The sequence below is a fragment of the Macaca nemestrina genome, chromosome 18 (assembly GCF_043159975.1).
Source record: "Macaca nemestrina isolate mMacNem1 chromosome 18, mMacNem.hap1, whole genome shotgun sequence".
Classification (NCBI taxonomy): domain Eukaryota; kingdom Metazoa; phylum Chordata; class Mammalia; order Primates; family Cercopithecidae; genus Macaca; species Macaca nemestrina.
This window is the reverse complement of record NC_092142.1, coordinates 45,343,380-45,349,481: the sequence shown is the minus strand read 5'-3', so window position 1 is coordinate 45,349,481 and position 6,102 is coordinate 45,343,380. Positions and strand designations below refer to the sequence as shown.

The 6,102-nt window shown below is 47.1% G+C and overlaps 1 pseudogene across 1 annotated transcript; it reads right to left on the bottom strand.

Annotated features, from left to right (window-relative positions):
• Nucleotides 1–298: 298 nt before the first annotated feature.
• LOC139359750 (keratin, type I cytoskeletal 18 pseudogene) lies at nucleotides 299–1,691 on the bottom strand (annotated as a pseudogene). Its single transcript, XR_011616142.1, has one exon. The product of XR_011616142.1 is annotated as a keratin, type I cytoskeletal 18 pseudogene (transcript).
• Between the last annotated feature and the right edge of the window lie 4,411 nt (nucleotides 1,692–6,102).

Here is a 6,102-nt window from a genome sequence, read left to right as displayed (position 1 = left end):
ATGGTCCCTGCCCCACCCCAGCCCCATGCCCACACCCACATCTTTTCTGTCCTTAGGCAGAGTGACAGTGGAAAGGCCCATGAGGAGGGGTATAGAGCAGTGCAGTCCCAGAGCAAGTCTCATCTCATCCTCAAATATCTTGCCACTGTGTCCACCTTGCCCAAGACATCAATTCAATGCTATGCATGCATGATTTCCTTGGACAATGGGCCTAGTTCGGTCCTTAAGATGAAACCCCTTGCCTTTCTCCCCAAATCCACTGGCCAGATTGATGCATTCAAATACTCTTTTTTTTTTTTGAACTCTGAACTTTTTATTGGCCTCCTGCTCCCCAAAGGATACCCTGCTTCTGCTGGCTTAATGCCTCAGAACTTTGGTGTCGTTGGTCTCAGACACCACTTTGCCATCCACTATCCGGCGGGTGGTGGTCTTTTGGATGGTTTGCATGGAGTTGCTGCTGTCCAAGGCATCACCAAGATTGAATTCCTCGCCATCTTCCAGCAGGCGGCGGTAGGTGGCGATCTCAGCTTCCAGCTTGACCTTGATGTTCAACAGGGCCTCATACTCTTGGGCCTGTCGCTGTCCCTCTGCCCGGGTCTCTGCCAGCTCTGACTCCAGGTGCAGCAGGATCCCATTGAGCTGCTCCATCTGTAGGGCGTAGCGGGCCTCCACCTCCCTCAGGCTGTTCTCCAAGCTGGCCTTCAGATTTCTCATGGAGTCCAGGTCGATCTCCAAGGACTGGACTGTACGTCTCAGCTCTGTGAGCATCGTCTCAGCAGCTCCAACCTCGGCGGACTGTGTGGTGACCACTGTGGTGCTCTCCTCAATCTGCTGAGACCAGTACTTGTCTAGGTCCTCTCGGTTCTTCCGAGCCAGCTCGTCATATTGGGCCCGGATGTCTGCCATGATCTTGGCGAGGTCCTGAGATTTGGGGGCATCTACCTCCACGGTCAACCCAGAGCTGGCAATCTGGGCTTGTAGGCCTTTTACTTCCTCTTCGTGGTTCTTCTTCATGAAGAGCAGCTCCTCCTTGAGAGCCTCGATCTCTGTCTCCAGCTGCAGTCGAGTGACATTGGTGTCATCAATAACCTTGCGGAGCCCATGGATGTCGTTCTCCACAGACTGGCGCATGGCCAGCTCTGTCTCATACTTGACTCTAAAGTCATCAGCAGCAAGACGGGCATTGTCAATCTGCAGAACGATGCGGGCATTGTCCACAGTATTTGCGAAGATCTGAGCCCTCAGGTCCTCGATGATCTTGAAGTAATGGCTCCAGTCTCTGAACTGGGGTCCCTTCTTCTCCAAGTGCTCCCGGATTTTGCTCTCCAGCCTCCGGTTCTCGGTCTCCAGGCTCCTCACTCTGTCCAGGTAAGAGGCCAGGTGGTCGTTCAGGCTTTGCATGGTCTCCTTCTCGTTCTGGATGCCTCCCATTCCTGCCAGACCCCCGGCCATCCCTGAGGCCAGGCCCCCGGACCCCATGCCGCCCCGGAAGCTGGTGGAGCAGGACACGGAGATCCGGGAACCAGAACCCCCGGCGCCTGCATAGACACTGGCCGCGCTGCTGACCGGCCGGGCGCCGTAGCTGGGCGCCTGGACAGAGCCCAGGGACCGGTAGTTGGTAGAGAAGGTGGAGCGAGTGGTGAAGCTCATGCTGTATGGGAGGAAGGCGAGACAACAGGACTCAGGCTTTGCCGACCGATGCATTCAAATACTCTTGATTCAACTGTTTATTCCAATGCAGCAAGCTTTTGGGAAGTTGAGGCTTTTGACATGGCCTTGAGTTTCTCTTCATTAAAGGGCTTCTTCAACACATCCACTGTTACATTGTGACTTCCAAACTAAAGGAGCATGTCTGAGACACTTGTCCATCTGAGGCAAAAATAATTCTCTGTTTTTTTAACCAAGGAAACCCCACTAAACCATTTGTCAGTTATTGGCTTGGAGGCTGATGTCTCATTTTATGTCATCCTTGGGGATAACTGAGTGAAGGGGGATGCTACACAGATTATGTTGGTGTCTTTGAGCTCACATTTCAAAAGAAGGATTGGAGTAATGAGGATCAAGGCCTAGCAATGAGTGGCTGTAACCTACCAACCCTGGGTTATGAGTAAACCCCCTCCCATTGTGCAGGTTTTGTGTGTGTGTGTATGCATGTGTGTGTGTGACAGAGTCTCTCTCTGTCACTCAGGCTGGAGTACAGTGGTGCGATCTTGGCTCACTGCAACCTCTGCCTCCTGGGTTCAAGTGAATCTCCTGCCTCAGCCTCCTGAGTAGCTTGGATTATAGATGTGCACCAGCACACCCGGCTAATTTTTGTATTTTTAGTAGAGATAGGGTTTTGCCATGTTAGCCAGGCTCTTCTCAAACTCCTGACCTCAGGTGATCCACCCGCCTCAGCCTCCCAAAGTGCTGGGATTACAGGCATGAACCACCCCACCTGGCCCCATTGTACAAGTTTTTCTCATTCATCTTTCAGGTCCATTCTCCTGGCTGTTTCCCAGGGGGAATCTTCAGTCTAATTCCACACATCCATGGCCATGGCCTGTTGGAAGTTGAAACCACCTTTGTAGAATTATAAGTCTTGAGATCAATCTAACATAACTGACTCCGTCTTGCTTCTAACCTCATAGGTCAAATCATTTTTTGCTTATTCTATCATGGAGGCCAAGATAACCCTGAGAAGAAGAATTTAGTTCGTAGTTAAACTTTGAAGCAAAGAAAGCTGACCTCCTCCTCATTCAGAGATCGAAGATGCATCTATAAGACAAGATGAGAATTACGGTAGGGTGTGAAGTTTGTTAAGAACAGGGATGGTTAAACCGTGCCTGCCATTGCTTAGCTTGTTTTCTTTAAGTTGTTTACTGCCCCAGAGTCATGTAACTGAGGGTCACCAGATTTGTAATTTCCCCAACCACTCCTATAGATAACATCACAATTGTGAGACCTAAAGGACGGGTCTTTGAGATACTTTTCGGATTTAATGTTTCAGCAGACCAAGAGATGCCACCTGGTCCTAAGACCTGCTCCCAGGAACGGACTTTGCAGAAACAGTTTGAGACACCCCCATGATTTCATCCCCAGCTGAAAAAGTACAGGTGCTCCTGTGACTTGTGTTGTTTCTGGGTCCAGCCTCAAATCTTGGCCCAATAAACCTCTACTGACGAGATCCCCACCTCAGTCATTTTTGTTGGGAATATGGCCTACTCTACCCTCATTTTTCTCCATAAAACTTATCACCTCCTGACATGCTCCATTCTACATTTCATTGTAGTGTGGAGTTTCATCCTTTTTTTTCCCCTAAAATGTCAGCCACATGAAGACAGGGACTTCCTTTCTCTCCATTGCTCTGTCTGCAATGGAAAGGCACTTCTGGTGTCGCTGATCTCATGTGACTCCCCCACCCCTTCCAGTTACTCACAGTGTCATTTGCGGCTTCCCTTCCACTGTGACACTGGCAAGTTTGTGCTCATTGCCTAATGAGGAGACATAATTGGTGACTACATGTATGAATGATAGGAACCCTGGCTTAATTTCTGGGGAGAGAAGCCCCCTGCAGCTTTTTTTAGCTTTCCACTAAAAAGTGTTTTTGATGAATTTGAGATGGGATGAGGAGCAGCAAGGTGGAGCCCTCCAGTGTTGTTCGAGGGGATCTATTCCTCATCCAAAATCCCTCCCTACATTACTCATGTAGTAAAAAAATAGCAATTTCTGTGGAACTTGTCAATGTTTTTTAGAAAATATCCATGATTATATAAAAATATGAATATATGAATATTAAATTATATAAATTTCTATCTAAGCATACCAGTTCACTCTATCCCCCCTCAAAAAAGCTATTTTTTTTGAGACCGATTGGAGTCTTGCTGTGTTGCCCAGGCTGGAGTGCAGTGGCAAGATCTTGGCTCACTGCAATCTCTGCCTCCTGGGAGAATCAATCGATTCTCCTGCCTCAGCCTCCCGAATAGCTGGGGTTACAGGCATGCGCCACCACACCCGGCTAACTTTTGTGTATTTAGTACAGACAGGATTTCACCATATAGGCCAGGCTGGTCTTGACCTCCTGACCTGAAGTGATCTGCCCGCCTCCGCCTCAGAAAATGCAGGAATTATAGGCGTGAGCCACCGCGCAGCCTTCTTTTGTTTTCTAATGTATACATACTCAAGCAAAAAATGGTGGGTTTAATTTATGACTTGAAACTATTGGGAATATAACTCTAGAAAAACTATTGCTACAGAGTACTGAAAGTCTTTACTGTAAAGTACATATATTTTCAAAGTATAATTAGTATGTAGAGAATAAAATATCAGTTTATTCACTTACAATAACATATAAATGATATTTACAGTGAATTGTTTTGAGAAATATGGTTTGATAGTGTTTCAATTAGAATAAAAATGAAGCGCTCAAGTACAGCAGTTCTTCCACTGCAAAAGGAAATCTGAACTTTTTGTGAAGAGAAAGTAATGTAACCAAGTCCAACTTCATTCTGCTCCTACACACCAGCCAATACATCAGGAGACAAGGAGTTAGGGCAAGGAAGGTGACTTTAGTTTGAAGAGCCAGAAAATGAAGAAGATGGTGGACGACTGTTCTAAAGAAGCAGCTTAAGTCAGTATAAATGTCAGGCTCTTTTTATGTAAAGGGCTGGCAAAGGGGTTGAGATGCAGAGGGGGCTGAGGATGGCAGACACCTGGGAGCCAGCGAGGGTCTGAGGAGGTTGGGAACTTCCTTGTCCTTGGCCAAGTCACAGTGTTCCTATAAATCTCCATCAAAGCATAGTTGTTTATATACTTCCCCTTTAACCTAAGAGTTAGTTTCAAAAACCATATGATTGTTATTTTTCATTTTATCTCAGTGCTGTAAAATTATCCTCGCCTGCATGCAGGAATAGAAGAAGGCACCTTAAATGGAAACGAAGTTAGTTATGTGAATTATTTTGCTATTTCACTGTTACATTAAGTCCCATATTTCTTGGTGTGTTTCAGAATCTCCAATATTCTTTTTATATATAAGAATCAACTATGAAGGAGCTGACTGCTGTGTCCACTGCTGTGTCCAGCATGTGATGGTGGAGGAATTCTGGCCCAGCAGAAAGCTCCCCTAGATCCACTGGCCTCAGTGACCCTCAGATGCAGTTGGGGTCAGTGAACACAGCCTGGCAGATTGGGAGGCATTGGTGGAGAGGAGGGAACAATGCTGCTTTAAGGTCCGGCTCACTGCCGGGGAAGAAGTCAGCAGGGCTCAGCTCAGGCTATTTCTTCACTGTGGTGTAAACAGAGAGACCAAAAAAACAGAGTAGTGCTTTGCCATGCCTTTATTAGTGACTTTTCTCCTGGGCGGCCTCAGGAATACCCTTCAGCTGCACAGTGAGTGGAAAGGGCCTCAGCTGGGCGCGGTGACTCATGCCTGTAATCCCAGCACCTTGGGAAGTCGAGGTGGGCAGTTCACGAGGTCAGCAGTTCGAGACCAGCCTGGCCAAAATGGAGATACCCCATCACTACTAAAAATACAAAAAATTAGCCAGGCATGGTGGCAGGTGCCTGTAATCCCAGTTCCTCAGGAGGCTGAGTCAGGAGTATTGCTTGAACCCGGGAGGCATAGGTTGCAGTGAGCCGTGATTGTGCCACTGCACTCCAGCACGGGAGACAGAGTGAGACTTTGTCTCAAAAAAACAAACGAAAAAGGGTCTCTTTTGGAACGTCTTTTTATTTTGAAAAATGATATATCAAAATTAAATTTGTTTTACTGTTGATTTTATTATAAAGTTGGAATCTCAGAAAATGTGCAAAAAGTTCATACGTGAAAGGGGGGAACCTCTGTAAATCCTGGCAGATACAGGTCACCCCGTGGAAGCACTGGGGTCCAGCACTGTGCTCTTGTTTTTTCACCTGCATCTGTGGCCCTGGGGGGAGATTCTCAGGACTAGCATTGCTACTTGCTTCTTTTCTGTATTTTATTTATTTATTTATTTATTTATTTATTTATTTATTTATTTGAGATAGAGTCTCGCTCTGTCGCCCAGGCTGGAGTGCAGTGGCACAATCTCGGTTTACTGCAACCTCCGCCTCCCGGGTTCAAGCAATTCTCTTGCCTTAGCCTCC